The following is a 16,730-nucleotide window of genomic DNA, read 5'->3' on the forward strand; positions in this document are numbered from 1 at the left end:
TAGAATGCCAAGCACTGGAAGACATCAAGTCCAAACTTTGTGAATAGGACTTTGTGAGGAAAATAGGACCAGAAAGTGGAGAACTTGTCCCAGGACACACAGCCAATGAATAGTATGGTTGGGCCTAGCATTCAGATGTGAAGACGTTCCAGTATGAAGAGTTTTTCCTACTTTTTCCTCCTTCTTGTCCATTTATATGCAGTTAGGCAGTAATGAGAGTCTACTTCAATTCTGAAATACCTTTTTATCCCTTCCTCTCTCTTTACTTCCTCTATAAGCCCCTTGAAGATAGAAATCTTTGTCCAAAACCTTAATACTTAGCACAAAGATTGGATAGATGAATGGATGGATGAATGGAGAGAAGGAAGGAAGGAAGGAAGGAAGGAAGGAAGGAAGGAAGGAAGGAAGGAAGGAAAAAGAAAGAAAGAAGAAAAGAAAGAGAAAAGAAAGAAAAGAAAAAAGAAAAGAAAAGAAAGAAAAGAAAGAAAAGAAAAGAAAAGAAAAGAAAAGAAAAGAAAAGAAAAGAAGAAAAGAAAAGAAAAGAAAAGAAAAAAGGCATAGAAGCACAGGCAAGTGAAGTCCTTTACATGGAATTTCTGTACCCACCTCTTACCTGATCTCCCTGTCTCCATTTCCCCCACAATCTGGCCTATCCTCTATGATGATTGTACAAATCCTTTTACAAATAAAACAGAGTATTTCTATTTCCTATAATAAAAGCACTTGAAGACTTTCCTATCATCTAATGAATAAGTCAAGGCCAGTTATCTACAATACAGTCTAAATGAGTCTTGCAGCTACCACACCAGGGTCATGTGTTATTAACCATATAAACACATATAGATCACACACCCTAAGCTCTAAAAACACTTAACTTATTGTTCTATGAAGGAAGGATAGATGGCCTCATTTCCAGAACTTTCTTGTGCCATTCCCATATTCTCAGATTCCTGTCCTGCCAGTAACAGAAGCTGTTAAAATCCTAACGAACCTTCAAAACCCAATTCAAATGCCACCTCCGTGAAGTCTTCCCGAATTCCCTTGATGAAACTGCTATCCTCGGAGCATGCAGTCCTTCAGGCTTCCGTAAGCATGGCACACCTCATTCTGCCCCTCTGAAAATGACCTTTCAAGACCTTTATGCTGGACATCATAGTTGGTGGTTTTTATGTCCATTGCTCCCAACAGACTCTTGGCCACGGATCTGAGGATATGACACAAAGTAAGTGCTTATTTGGCATTTGTTGAATGGACCTTCTTCTTACTACACCATATGCTCCAATTGTCCCTGAGGGTGCAGTTATATTTTATTCTAAAACCACTTAAGCTACTTCCTATGCCATTATAAGCAGGAGTCCTAGAGGAGCAGAACACAGTGTCTCCAAAGAGCCACAGCTCTAGGGCAGGGACAGGGTAGGGCTGTAGAGCTGGAAGTATTATGTAAGCAAAGGCAGATCGCTTAGGGAGGAGAGGCGTCCAGGGAAAAGAACTGAATTCCATTGGCGGAAGACCTGGGGAGTCAAATTTTGTCTCAACGTGGGATCTTATTCACGATTAGAGCCGGACAGCTATGGATCAGGCTGCCTCAGGGACTCGTGAGCCCTCTGGTCCTGCGAGTACGTATGTAGTGGCTATAGATGACCACTGAGGACAAGTACGAGGATACAGGATGTTGCATAGGGGACCACAGCAACAGGAGTGAGGTCAGACCACGTGACTTGTAAAGCCACCGTCAGCACTGAGATTCTGGGATCCCATGACACCTTCCAAGAGTGGTGCAGCAAAATTACCAAAAGCTAGAGTCGCCTTCTATTGCCTTTTCCCACCCTTAATTTCAGAGCTCACTCTGACCCTCCAAGAACTCTGTCACCACAGAGTTGCTAGGGGTAGGAGATGCTCCTCTTGATGCCCCTCTAATATTCCCATAGCCCACCCTGGGTGTCTCCTAAGTCTTGGTGGACAGTTATCATATTCACTGACCTCTCAAGAGGCCCTGGTGGGATCGGGGCCCAGGTACCCATAGCAGTGACCCGCTCACTAATTCAGCTTTCCTTGGCTTCTCTCCTTTCTTTGTTCATTCCCCCCACTCTCTCACTGCTTCCTGGAATCACTTTCTAAATAATCTACTTGTACCCAAATCTTTTTCTCAGGGTCTGTATTGGGGGGATCCAACTCATTCTTCATGGTCAGGGGCCAAACCACAGATTTTGTGGTTACTCAGCACTGAATAGAAAAGCCAGTTTGGTGAACTTGGGAGAGGTAATAAACCTCTCTGAACCTACTTCAGCAGGTAACAAGAAAAAAGTTGCTGAGGCCTACTTCTCAGACTTCATAACGTTGTGTGTGACAGCTCTCTACAGTTAGGTTCGCGGAGTCCTTACTATGTGCTAAGGTAAACACCACATATATAATCTCTAATCACTAAACCTTATACCAAACAGAAAGTCCAAAGAAGATTATAGTGGGCTGATGGTGCCCACCACTGCTCACCCCCTGCCAAAAGATATGCCCATAAAAATAAAATGAAAAAACAAAAAAACAAAAACAAAAACAAAAAAAAAGAGATGCCCATGTCCTGACCCCTGGAACCTGTGATCTTATCTTGAAAAAGGGTCTTAAAAATGGTAATGAAGTTAATGATCTTGAGATGAGAACATCCTGGATTACCCAGGTGGACCCCAATTCAATGAAGAATGTCCTTGAAAGAGATAGACTAGAAGGCACAGAGGGGAAGGCGTGAAGGCAGAGGCTGAGATGGGAATGATGCGTCCACAAGCCAAAGGATGCATGGAGTCACCATAAGCTGGAAGAGACAAGGAAGGATTCTCCCTTAGAGCCTTTAGAGGGAGTTCAACCTGTTGACACCCTGATTTTGGATTTCTGGCTTCTAGAACCATGAGATAATACATTTCAGCTGTTTTAACACACCAAGTTTGTTATCATCTCACATGGTGTCCCTGAGAAAATAGCATAGTAGTATTACTGTCCTTGTTTTGCAGGTAAGAATACCAAGACTTACAGAAAAGTGACCTACCCAGAGTCATCCAGCCAGAATATGGCGGAGCTGGGATTTGAACCCAGGTCTATTTGACTGCATAGTGGCCCCTCCTAACCACCACATCACGGGAATTAAGCAGTGCCATGTGCCTAGCACTGTGCCAGGTGCATGACAGATGCTCGGAGAGTGTTCATTTCCTCCCTCTACACTTTTCCTTCCTGTTACCCAGGCCACCCACTGACCTTTACGAGGTAGTCAAGAGTTAATCAGATAACCCTGTTCCTGCTAATCCATGAGCTGTCCTGGAGTGGGTTCCACTGGGATAGAATTACACATGCCGAGAAGGTCCTTAAGAATCGACTTGTCTGGGAAGCATTTCAGCTCCATGGCAGCTGGTGGAAAAGATAGATTGGGGCCTGTGCCTTGAGTTAATGTCAGTCTGAATTGAAGATGTGCCAGCATCATCAGGATAGATTCTTTAATTAACCTGCTAATCCTGTCAGGGATTGGGTTCACTCTCTTCCTCCAGAAATGTGTTAGGTGTCTCTTCTTTCACCACTTTGTCATTTGCTCTATTTTAGATTCAAGGTGTCCTTTTCGCTGTGCTGTAAAAGGCGCTCTGTTCCTCCAAGTCAACAGCTGTTGGGAAAGTGGCCCCTCAAAGCAGCATCTTATTACTTACCCACCACAGCTCCTCTCACGCTGTCTGCAAGATGCGACTCTTCAGCAATTTTGATGCAATGAATACATTTGAGCAACTATTTTGTGCTCGGCCCTGACCCATGTGCTGCAGAAGACCAATGAGTAACACTCAAGTCCCGCCTTCAGGCACCTGCCTGCAGAGAGAGAGAGAAAGGAAAGCAGACAACTGTAGTGTTTGCCAGTCTTTTTACTTCACTGTAGGCATAAAAAGGTGGTAATAATTTTAAGAGGAAAAGTAAGAGAAATTCATAGGCTGCTAGTGGTCAGAGGCAATCGGCCCAGGGATTCCAACTTCCCAGGCCCCACCAAATCACCCTACAGGATTAGGGAACTAGTATCCCTCACCCACTAGTAATCCACTCCCCCTGTACCCTTTGGGAAGGCATGTTGGTAGAAAATCATAGCTTTCATCTGGACTCATTTGTGTTCCACCAGTTGAACGTGGATTCTGCAGTTAAAATTCAACATGGTCTTGGGGATCCCTGGGTGGCTCAGCAGTTTAGTGCCTGCTTTCAGCCAGGGCATGATCCTGGAGTCCCGGGATCAAGTCCCACATTGGGCTCCCTGCATGGAGCCTGCTTCTCCCTCTCTCTCTGCCTGTGTCTCTGCCCCTCTCTGTGTTTCTCATGAATAAATCTTAAAAAAAAAAAAATTCAACATGGTCCATTCTTCCCCAACTTGTCGAATATGTGATATCAGTGAGGAACTTCTCCTTAACTACAACCTTTTCTGCATCCTCTACCCCCACAATTTTTTTTTCTTTACAGCTTCAGACCCAGCTATCTCTAAGCTGCTAGACTGGGCTCACAGGAAACAGAACAAATGGGCCAGGACAAGTTATCAACAGGAAAACTCAGAGACAATAATGTTTGGTTGAACAGCTTGTTTTGCTTTTTGTTTTACTTGCAGACATGGGGGTGGCTTTACAGTTTGTTTTCTGGTATTTGCATTTAGAAAGATGATCTTTCAAAAATCTCTAAAAAGGGGCCCCAAAGCCAAGCATTCTACAACCTGAACAGTTTTTTGAAATTCAACGAAACAAAGTAAGAACTAATAAAATTGTCCCCCATTAAAAGTACAAAGAAAGATGCTCTGGAGACTCTAACATTCTTGTGTATGATGAAGAACTGCTTTTTCCTCTCAAAGGTTGTATTTAGTTGTACTCGGTATTGCCCTGTCATTTTGGTTTTTTTTTTTTTAATGTTTTAAAACTTAAATTCTCTGTCATTTTTATCTACAGAGTGGGGGGGACAGGAAGCTAATGAGACAAAGCAGAGTCACGTGTGATGTATTGGGAAGAGCACGCCAGAACTTCAGTGGTTTCCTGCCAGCGACGTACACTTGAATCTAATCATGAGAAAACATCAGGCCAACCGAGAGTGAGGGACACTCTACAAAACAGATGGCTTACACTCTTAAAAATATGTCAATACCCTCAGCCTCAGAAATCATTCCAAATAAAAGGACATGAAAGTTTCAAGATCCTGAATTGGATCTTCATCCAGAAAAAAAAAAATGCTATAAACGACATTGGTGCCATCATTGGTAAAATTTGAATAATGTCTGTAGGTTAATATCAATATTAAATTTCTTGATTCGGGTAATTATATTGCAATTACATAAGGAAATAACCATGTTGTTAGGAAAAGCACTCTGAAATAAGGGAGGAATATAGACATGTAGTAAGGAGGTAGGTAAATAGGTGGATAATGGGTTATGGCAAACATGTGGCAATTGTCGACAATTGGTAACCCGGGTGTATGGTATATGGGAGTTCTTTCACTATTATTGAAACTTTTCTATAAAAGTTATATATCCGTCATATTGGATTAAAGCACACCCGATGACTTCATTATAACTTGATTACCTCTGTAAAGACTACCTCTAAATAAGGTCACATTCCGAGGAATTAAGCACTAGGATTTCAACACATGTATTTTGGGGGGCACACAATTCAACCCCTAACACCCACGTGTGAATGTGAAGTCCCAGACTCCATTATTTCCCACAGTCCTTGTCGCATTAACATTTTACATTTCTAAAAGTTCAAGAGACCCCCAACGTCCAATCAATGCTTATTGGCCGGCCAGACCTCTACTCTGACCCATTACAGGTCAGGTACGGAATTTCACATGCTCAATCCTGCAATGAGAAAACAAATCAAACTTTGGAGAAAACACATTAGCAGCCCGTCTCTACATCTTTTGAATTTTCAAAGTAGTACGATGGTGATGTTTAAGAAGACCATCCGGGCTTGATATCCACCACAGGTTTTTTAGTATACGTCCTGTGGCTGCTGGTTGAAAGATTAGCAAATCCTTTCAATCATTCTTTGCACGCAAACTTACCGAGTGCCTACTCTGGGTCAGGCATTGTCTAGTTCTGAGGCAAAGGTGAACAAGACCAACATTCCAGGAGAGCTTGCATTCTAGTGAGAGTAAAGAGGGCCATGCTTAATTGCCAACTAAACCCTTCTGTTTGGATGGAAGAGCTAATTACTTCCACATGAGGCTATTCCACTCACAAGGTGTGCCCTGGGGGGGAGCTTGAAATGGGAAATGGCTGTGAATCTACCACTCCCTCAACGAGCTCAGTTCCCACTGACTTCTAATAAGGAGCTTCTTAACTTTCTTGAGTGTGATGGTGGGTGATTCTCAAGGATAATGTTGACTGAGATTTGCCTTACACTGTGGAACCAAACACACACACACACACACACACACACACACACACTTCCAAAGCTGCAACCAACTGATGTACCTAGGTTATGGGACTGTGATCAATCACCAACTTTGGTGGTTAGGGGTGAGAATGAGAGAAAGTGGACAATTTATAAGAAAGAGATAGCAAACTAATAAACTCTCTATTCCTCAATCTCACAAACTAGTGTTTTCTTGTTTGTCTGTTTCTTTGTTTAAGCAAGCAAAGCCCCGTGCTTAGGGTAGGAGCTCCAGATATCGTGCCAAAGGACTTGACGTCTCCAAGTATAAATGACAGGGTGTACGAAATGGAAGCCTAACTGCAAAGCCAGAAAGTTCGGACAGAAATAAAGCCCGGACTTTTCTCGCAAAGGCATAGGGGTTCTGTCCCAATTCTGAATCCATCACAGGCCCTTGATTAAAATCTGTTGGTTAAAAAAAAAAAAAAAGTCACCTTTCATTATGATGCATTTGCTCATTTTTCTTCCATATTGAGAGTGACAATTTCCATTTGCGACGATCAGCCACAACATAGATGCAAATGCGCTAAGTAAAATTAGGTGTATCAGAGCGACTGTCTTATAAAAGACCATTTTACATCCTAACCCAGCAAGCGGAGAATTAGTCCTGCTCTCTGTACTATATGCAAATGCTCAGATTATAGCTAATTATATTGTTGCAAAGCAGAGCCAAGAAACTGCTACAATACTCCTAGTCTCCTTGGGGAACACGCCATGAAAAGAACTTTTTTTTCCTCCTTTGTAAATTACACTATGATATAATTGGGTCTCACTGTTCATGTAACACCCCGCTCCGGGATAGCGCAGGAAAAACGAACAATGTCTTACTAAGTCCCTGTTAAGATCATTAAATGTAGATCACAACACACTAGCAGGCGCCCAAATCTTAATGTGTCACAGTAACAAAACCGGGAAAAGAAAAAGTGACAAGTTGCGTCATATTATTTTTCTCCTACAATGGAGTTTAAGGTAATAAAGTGTTAATGAATTCGGCCCTGCGTAGTTGGCATTGTGAGAGAACTTCTTTTTATTTTTTACTACATTGTAGGAAAAATTGTCATATTCTGTTAGGCAGCTGTTTAGAGAAAAGCTTTGACAGTGTATAATTGACTCTATTTTTACTGCATTTTCATACGGCATTGTTAGGTTTATATACTGTACTGAGTTCTGCTTTTCAGTTTTACACACTAAGAAATTTTCCCCTTAGACAATTTTTTTTTTTTTTTTTTGCTGGGGATGAAAGAGAGCCCGGCTAGCCAGTCAAAAGTGGCACGTCCCCAGCTTCTCCCATTGGCCACCTTCAAGAGAGTCCTTGAATTATTGTCAGCGTGCTATCCAGGAGAGGGGACCTCTAAGATCGTAGGCCCCCAGCCTCCAGCTGGAGGAACATAGAAGTACATTTCTAAAATGACACACGCACAGCGCACCACAGTGGCAACTATAGTTCTTGGTTGGACGTTTTCTCCGGGAAATACGCATCGGGGAGGTGCGGGGCATTTTTCCTCTATGTACAGATGTATTTTTGCTCAAAGCCTCTTTCTGGGAGGGGGGGAGTTTAGAAAGCCAGCCCCCCTCCTCTCAGGGCGTGCTCTCCGTCCCAGGCTGAGTGGGTGCCGCAGACACACCTGGCGACTGCTCTAGTCCCAAGATCGTGTGCATTTTCAAGTTTAGCTTTTTTTTTTTTTTTTTTATGATAGTCACACACAGAGAGAGAGAAAGAGAGAGGGAGGGGCAAAGACATAGGCAGAGGGAGAAGCAGGCTCCATGCACCGGGAGCCCGACGTGGGATTCGATCCCAGGTCTCCAGGATCGCGCCCTGGGCCAAAGGCAGGCGCCAAACCGCTGCGCCACCCAGGGATCCCCTCAAGTTTAGCTTTATTTCGGTTTCGATTCAAGTCATAGATTGGAAGATATTCCACATTTGTCTCTTTTTTTCCCCCTCCTGTCTCCAATGGTAGCAATGTCACATTGCCTGCCGGGTGAGAAGAGCAGCGACAGGAGAGACCTTGACAGCCAGGACAGCAGGGGCCCACACATCAGTGGCTCCAAACTTCTCGTGCTGCCATCGGTGTGTGTCCTGTCGGAACATCGGGCCGAGTGAAGACTCTGACCTTTTTCTTTTTTTTTTTAGATTTTATTTATTTATTCATGAGAGACACACACAGAGAAAGAGAGAGAGAGAGAGGCAGAGACACAGGCAGAGGGAGAAGCAGGCTCCATGCAGGGAGCCTGATGTGGGACTCGATCCTGGGTCTCCAGGATCAGGCCCTGGGCTGAAGGTGGCGCTAAACCGCTGAGCCACACGGGCTGCCCCACTCTGACCTTTTGGAGTCAGAAAGGCCTGTGTTTTCATCTTGGTCCCATCATATCCCGACTGTGTGACCCCAGGCCAGTTAATCTCTTAAAGCCCTTTCAGAGGGTACCGACCACTGAACTACTCGCTAGGGTGTTCTGAAGATTAAATGAGATAACGCACTTATAAAGCACTTAGCAACATGCCCGACACATAGTGAGCTTTCAATAAGGCATTGCTCTGGCTGTTATGATCCATGACGGACAAGGACCCAGCGCATTAATTTTTTTTTTATAAAAGGGAGGCATTAATACTCTGATCTTGACAAACTGTAAATTGATTCTCTGACTCTTCCACCCCCACCCCCGTTTGTGCACCTTCCCCTTGTCTATTCATATTTTTCTGTGAACTTGTGGCTGCTGCCAAATGAGTAGAGCAAAATGGGAACTCAATTTAATTGAAAACACATATGTCAATGTCACAATGTGAGAAAGGTGCCATCGTTTGGGCCATCACTGGCCATCACACACACACACACACACACACACACACACACACACACACTGCATGTGTCTGAATCATTCTGTGGGTCTCCTGGGGGGGGAAAGAAACACCACTATTTCTCAGTGTAGGGGTGATCACATGCGGAGATAAAATGATGCCTTTCTAACGGTCATAATAACAGCTACAACTTACATAGTGCTGTTACGTGCTCTTTATACAAATTAATAGATTAATAGATTTACCACCCACTGCAATCCCAATATCTATCTTACAGATAAAGAAATTGAGGCGCAGAGAGGTTAAGTGGTTTGCACATAAATACACAGAAAGTAAGGGATTGGGCTGGGATTCGCACCCCCAAAAAATGTGGCTTCGAGAACCATGCTTTTACCATTCTTTTATGATCTAACAGCTGCCCCTTATTGGACATTTCTCCTGCCAGGAAGTCTGTGCTTATGGTAATCACATTTGCCCATCCTTACTCAACATGATAGAATTAGTAAGGAACAGAACCCAGATCCCAATGTAGGCCAACCCGACTCCAGAGTCATGCCATCAGGCCCTGGAATATACAAGCTCCCAAGTGAATGAGTGGCGACTTTTGAGGAAACTCCAGGCGACCCAACTCAAGTGCTGCCTCCCTCAGAAACATTTCCATCCACACCTGCTTTTACTTAGCTCGCCTCGTTGGGAACCCACGCCACCCTTAGCACCTGCATCTCAAGAGTCTGAGTTCCATAATTGTGCCACATGAGTTACTTGAAGTTTCCTGAAGAAAAATTTAAGTCAGTTGAAAGCCAGGCTCCTATCTTTTTTTTTTTTTAAGATTTTATTTATTTATTTATTCATGAGAGACACACACAGAGAGAGAGGGAGAGGCAGAGACACAGGAGGAGGGAGAAGCAGGCCCCATGCAGGGAGCCCGACGCGGGACTCGATCCCGGGACTCCAGGATCATACCCCGAGCCAATGGCAGGTGCTAAACCTCTGAGCCACCCAAGGATTCCCCAGGCTCCTATATTTCCCCTCTTAAAGCCCCAGAGCATCCGGCACAGAATGAGGCATATAATGGACACTGTCTCATGTTGGTGAAGACTTGACATGAAATCTAAAAAATGGGGCCATCAAAGAAAAAGACCTGGGCAATCCTGGTGCCTGAAATTCTCACCCTTTGTCCATGCTCCAGTTATCCCTTTAGTAAGACAGAAACTAGTCGCTTGGTATCAACAGCAAGCGCACAGAGCGGCAGAGACAATGCCATTCTCAAAATGACTTCTGATGATGAAGCAAGAGCAGCATCAGAAGGCAGCTCTCATGCAAATTTCATGGCAATTATACTACAGAATCCATCAAACCAGTGCATTATTATGTGACTTTAACTTCTGAGTTTGATAATAGTCATGTCTAATTCTCTTATAACAGCCATGGCTACTGCTTTTACCTTGGTACCGGTTCTCATGAACCACTGAGTGGTCTCCCCATCTTAGTCTATGACCTCTCGCTTCTATCTTATGTGTGGCAAAAATAACCTGTGTGCTCACCAAATTCCTTTCCTTTTCCTTTGGGGCACATAGATGGATAACATTCCCAGCCCTCTGCAGTTAGTTAGTTAGGACCATACGACTGGGTTCTTTTTTTTTTTTTTTAAGATTTTATTTATTTATTCATGAGAGACATAGGCAGAGGGAGAAGCAGGCTCCTTGCAGGGAGCCCGATGTGGGACTTGATCCCAGGACCCTAAGATCATGACCTGAGCTGAAGGCAGATGCTCAGCCACTGAGCCATCCAGGTGTCCCTATGACTGGGTTCTGACCAATGAAATGCAGACCGACATCCTGCATGCGAATTCCCATGTGGCCCATAAAAATCCTCCACTTGTGATCTTTTACTATCCTCCCATAGGAGGTTCACAGTGACCATATACTGATGCTGAAAATAGGATCACAAAATGGGAGACTCCAGGCTCCTGAGTCACCATTTGGCAAAGAGCTGCCTACCCACATTGAACTGTGAAGAAAGAAAAAGTAGAATTTTTATTGGATTATGTCACTGATTTTGGAGGGTCGTGTGTTACAGCAGTTGGTGGTTACTCACTCACTCTCTCCATTATGGCAGATGAGTCAGCCTCTAGAGGAACTCCAACAGTATCGCTTCCAGAAGTTGTCAGGAATTTTCAATCCCACACAGGAGCGTCTTCTACCCAGAGACCATGTCTTGGTCAGCTCTGAATCCCCAGTGCTTATCACAGGGACTGACTCAGAGGAAACCACTTCATCCAGTAGTTATTTGAGAATACCCACGGTGTACCTGACATTCTCACAGGCATGGGGAGACTGGGTGAACCAGACAAATTTCCTGATCTCCCAGAGCATATGTTCTAGGAGGAGACACAGACCATAGCACATGAACAAAAAATACCTTAATATTAATTCAGATACTAATATTTTGAAGGAAATGAAATGAAGCCAGATATAGAGATTGAGTTAGAATGGAGGACCTTAGTCCATAAGATGGTCTGAAAGAGGCTTCTCCAAGGACATGCCGTTTAATCTAAGACTTAGGGACGCCTGGGTGGCTCAGCGGTTGGGTGTCTGCCTTTGGCTCGGGTCCTGGAGTTCCGGAGTCGGGCCCCACATCAGGCTCCCTGCATGGAGCCTTCTTTTCCCTCTGCCTGTGACTCTACCTCTGTGTGTGTGTGTGTGTCTCTCATGAAAAATTAATAAAATCTTTAAAAAAAATAAACTAAGAATTAAATTCGTACATCTATAAATCATTTAACAAATAGTTCTTGAGCATTTAATAGGTTAGTCACTGTGCTAGGAACTAAAAATTGGTAGATGTTTGCTGAGTGTACTGCTGAATAAATTTAGCATGAAATCCAATTCTTTAACTTGACATTCATGACCTGGCTTCAAGTCACCTTCAACAAAGAAAGAAGATCAAGGCAGTGAAAGGGGTGAAAAAGACAAGGATAAAAGGTCAGAGTCAGAGACAGGACACAGAGGGGGAGGGGACACAGACTGGGGGTGGTTTGACCCTGTGCCATTCCATTCTCTTTGATCTTCTGCCCCTGCAGCCAGACGACAGGTGCCATCTAAAATTGTGAGGCAGCTCTTGTCTCATCTGACTCAGTGAGGGCACCTAGGATCCCACTCCTAACGACCCCTTCGTACTAGACCAGCACCCTCAGCAAAGGGTTCCTCAGGCCCACCCCGCCCTTGGTGTCCAGATGGGCCCCCTTTTCCTGACCTCCTTCAGAGAGCTCAGTCCCTACCCCCTTCAGGTCTCTTCCAAGAACTGGCTGCTTCTGAATCCATCTTGAAGCATTCCTAGCAAGCCTTTGTCCACGGTCACTAAATAGCGGGGGAAAGTCCCAGCAACATTTGTTGAGGAAGTGAAATTCAACATTGCCCTAGAGAAATTCTCAACCCCTCCCCACCCCCACCCCCGCCCGACAATGTCCAGGCTACAGAGAAAGGAGTAGTGCCCACTGTCATGATGTTCATGCCAAAGTTTCCTCTATGCCCTGGAGGGTCCCACTGGGTGCTATGGGCTATGACTCCTAGAAGTATGACTTCTAAACATCCTGATGACACACAATCCATTCCACAAGCAATAGAAATATCCTGAAAATGCTATTGTGTGAGAGTCCAAACCACATGCTCTAACCGTTAGTCTGAGAGTGAAATATTCCTCTCGGACCATGGATTGCTACTGATCTGTCCTCCTCTCTCACCCTTCCCTGCCTGCCTTCCCTTCTCACCTTGTGTTTCCACCATAGTAAACTGTTCCCAGAAGCAGCCTCTCCCCTCTCCCTGTACTCTTAAAAAAAAAAAAAAAAAGATTTTATTTATTTATTCATGAGAGACACACAGAGAGACAGAGACACAGGCAGGGGGAGAAGCAGGCTCCATGCAGGGAGTCCGATCTCCCAGAGCGTATGTTCTAGGAGGAGACACAGACCATAGCACATGAACAAAAAATACTATTAATTCAGATACTAATATTTTGAAGGAGATATCTACTCTTCCCAATCTAGGTTCTCTCTCTGCTGGACTCTCTGAAAAATTAGATTTCTGTAATTACAGGCTGCCTTGGCTCCAGCTGGGGCCATTGTCTTCTATCAGCATTCCAGTCACTAAGAAGGCCAAGGGTTTTAGTTTCTTTCTAGGTCTTGGTATCAAACTTAAATGGGAGCTTGAAAACTTGGGCCAGCCCCCACCCCAACACCCCAGTGATATAGCGCTGCTCCTTGAGACCTCAGCTCCTTGAAAGAAGTTGCTGGGTTTTATTTCTGTAGCTCTGCCCACACCCAGTTGCACACAGGTGCATGTGGGAGGCTGGCAGGGAAATATTTGCTGAGTGCAGGGCCTGTACGTGCCACTCGAAACTCTGTGAGTGCAAGAACCCTGTCTGTCTCCCAGTGAATCTCCAAAGCTCTTAGCTCATAGAATGGATGAATGAATGGTGGGTTGGCTATAGCAGTGTTCCAAGAGTTTCATACATGTGGTTTCATTTAGCCCTTGTGGAAAACCCATGAGTCAGGTATGACTTCCCTAAATCAAATGGGGAAAAACTGGACTTCAGAGCGATCGCTCTTTAACACTAAATCAAGCAACTAAAAAATGATGGACCCAGAGCCAAATTTAGGTCTGCTCGACTCCAAAAATCCATGCTTTACAGGTTTGCCCAAATTAATCGAGCTGCACTGAAGGCTGCAGGCCTGATGATGACTGGTCATCTCGGCTGGATTCGAGACCTCCAGTGGCTTCAGGGACTGTTTTTCACAGAGGCCCTACTGGACTGTGAGACATCTCAGGGACACAACTGGGGCATCACAAGTCCTTCCTGAAGGGTGCTTTCATCTTTGGGTTGCTGCCAAACTCTTATCACACCCCACGAGGGAGGAAAGGGTCAAGAATTGGAAGCCATTTTTGAAGAGAGAACTCAACAGGCTGGATTTGGAAGACAGGATAGGGACGGGGGCTTGGAACAACAGAGTTGAAGCTATAGGGTCTGGAGAAGACACCATCTGGAGGCCACAACACCCGACTTCACAGGTCTGTGGAGTAGTCCCATAGAAGGAGGTTTGGCGTGTTTGGTACTGACCCAAGAGACCAATAAAGAACAAAAGACGTAAGTGGAGGCTCAGTATTAATAAAGAACTCCTAATAGTTAGCACTGAGGAGGGGGAGAGGGAAGGAGGGAAGGAGGGAAGGAGGAAGAGGAGGGAGGGACAGGAAGGAAGGGGAGAAAGGAAGGAGGAGGGGGAGGGAGAGAAGCAAGGAAGCAAACAAGTGGAGGGGAGGAGAGGAGAGGACAGGAGAGGAGAAGAGAGGAGACAAGAGCTATCGTGGGTGGGTCTCTATTCCCTGTGCCCTATCAAGCCCGACTAGAACAACGTCCTGTAAGCCTAATGGGTGCTCAACATGGAGTAGCTATTGTTACTGTCATCACAATTCATATTTACTGAGGGAATCTGAGCATAGGGGTGCAGTTGGATCAGCTGATCGCTAACATTCCTTGAAGCCCCAGGAGCCCCTGGGTCTCACTCAGAGAGCCCCCAAGGACGACGCTTCCCTTCTTTGTAGCAACCTTGTCATCCCGCCGCCACTGCCCTTCACCGCTGTCTCTTCAATCTTTCCACCTCACCAGTTCAAAATACTTTCCTAACACACGACAATAAAGTGCAAACAGCAAAAATCAAGCCCCAAGTTTCTGTCAAACCACCTAATCACAAAACCACCAGAGTCAAATCCAGAAAGTCTGCTGATTAAAATTCCCTGTTACAGCAATAAACACCTGACCCCGGGCCTCAGCAGGTGGCTGGGAGTGACATCAGCCCTCCTGACTCTGGACCTAAGTGATCTTCCAGAAACACCTCCCGAAACCATGGGCTTTCCTGGGCCTCCATCGTGGCTGTTCCAGCACCACCAGAGACTGGCTGGGCAGGCCTGGGCTATTTTTTTTCTTTTTTCTTTTTTTTTCTTTTTTTTTTTTTTTTTTGATAAAAGCGCAGCCAGATAGAAGCCCAGGGAACAACCTGTGACAGCATGTGCAAACCCTTTGGAGAGGAATGAAAGTAAGGAGTCGTCCCTACCCAGAGTCCGAGGACACCAGAGATGTCCCAGCAGAACACCGCCATGAAGACCCGATCCCTCCTCCCCACCTTGTCCTTCCGAAGTCACTGGTTGTGCGGCCAACAGGCACACATTCCCTTACAGTACAGGGTACTTACTCAGAAAACACTAACACCTACTGCGTGTGGGCGCACCTATGCACATACCCGGGTGCCACAAACGTACCTAGATGGCTGCATAGGGTTACCAGGCCACACAGAGACACACAGACACACGCCTTCCACAAACATCGGCACATATATGAATATGCACCAATACACATGCAAACATAGCAGTGTGATACGTGCACATATATAGGCGTACAGACGCATGCATATTACATTCCAGTCTTGATGCGGGTGACAAAAGCCCGACTCACACTGGCTTTAGTTAAAAGAGGAATTTATTGCTTAAAGAATCACAGAGTAGAACCTCAAAGCTGGGTGCAGAGCAAGGATGTGGCTGGGCCTTAAGAAGAGCTAAACCCAGGACCACGGACTTCATCAAGCTCATCACCCACTGCGGTCTCTGTTCTTCTGGACTCTATCTCCCTCTGTGCCAATTTCTCACGAAAAGCATGTGTGGAGCCAAATGTGGGAAATAAGACTTTTATCCACTTATGGGAAGCAGGTTGCACATGCCCTGACCCCTGGCCATGGATACAGTAGATGGAAATTGCTACAAGTGTTTTCTGGTTCTATGACCAAAAGTCCAAGGGATGTGACGATTGCATATGATAGGGTAGGCTGCATCCTAACCCCTGAGATGGCCAACGTTGACTCCCAGAAGGATTTGCTCTTACTTGTGCCATATATTCATGGACTGACTATGGCTCTCTCTCCACGGTATCTCCTTCCTGGGACTCGGGATGATAAAATAGTCTTTATCTGAATGTCACATGGCTGAGGGAAGGAGGGAAAGAGATGGCAAGTCATGCAAAGGTTCTCAGAACTTCTGTCCTACTGTGGTTATGTGTCACCCAGGCTCTCATTCCATTGGCCAAAAGAGGTCATTCTTCCATTCCTGACACCAGTGGGGGGAGGAGACAGTGAAAGTTTTGAGCAGCGATGCAACCTACCGCACCATCTCCTGACCACCTGTGTGACCGGGTGAGTAGAACTGACTCATCCCTTGACACATTGAATTGAGCCAGGAGGCAGGACCGGGTCGCGCTCCAGTGGTGGCTCCAGCAGTAACGCTTTGAATCAGTTGTCCCAAGTGGGGATGGCTGGGCGGAAAGGACCGTTGTGTTACAGAGATAGCTGGGATGAACCATGAGCAAACGTGTGCCCAGCCCAACAGCACCACCACATGGTGTACCCAAGGGCACACACCGACTGACCCCCACGCACAGACACGGGCACTCATATGCAGACATGTGAAGACTCGTGACCC

This window comes from Vulpes lagopus, chromosome 15 (assembly GCF_018345385.1).
Source record: "Vulpes lagopus strain Blue_001 chromosome 15, ASM1834538v1, whole genome shotgun sequence".
NCBI classification, from domain to species: Eukaryota; Metazoa; Chordata; class Mammalia; order Carnivora; family Canidae; genus Vulpes; species Vulpes lagopus.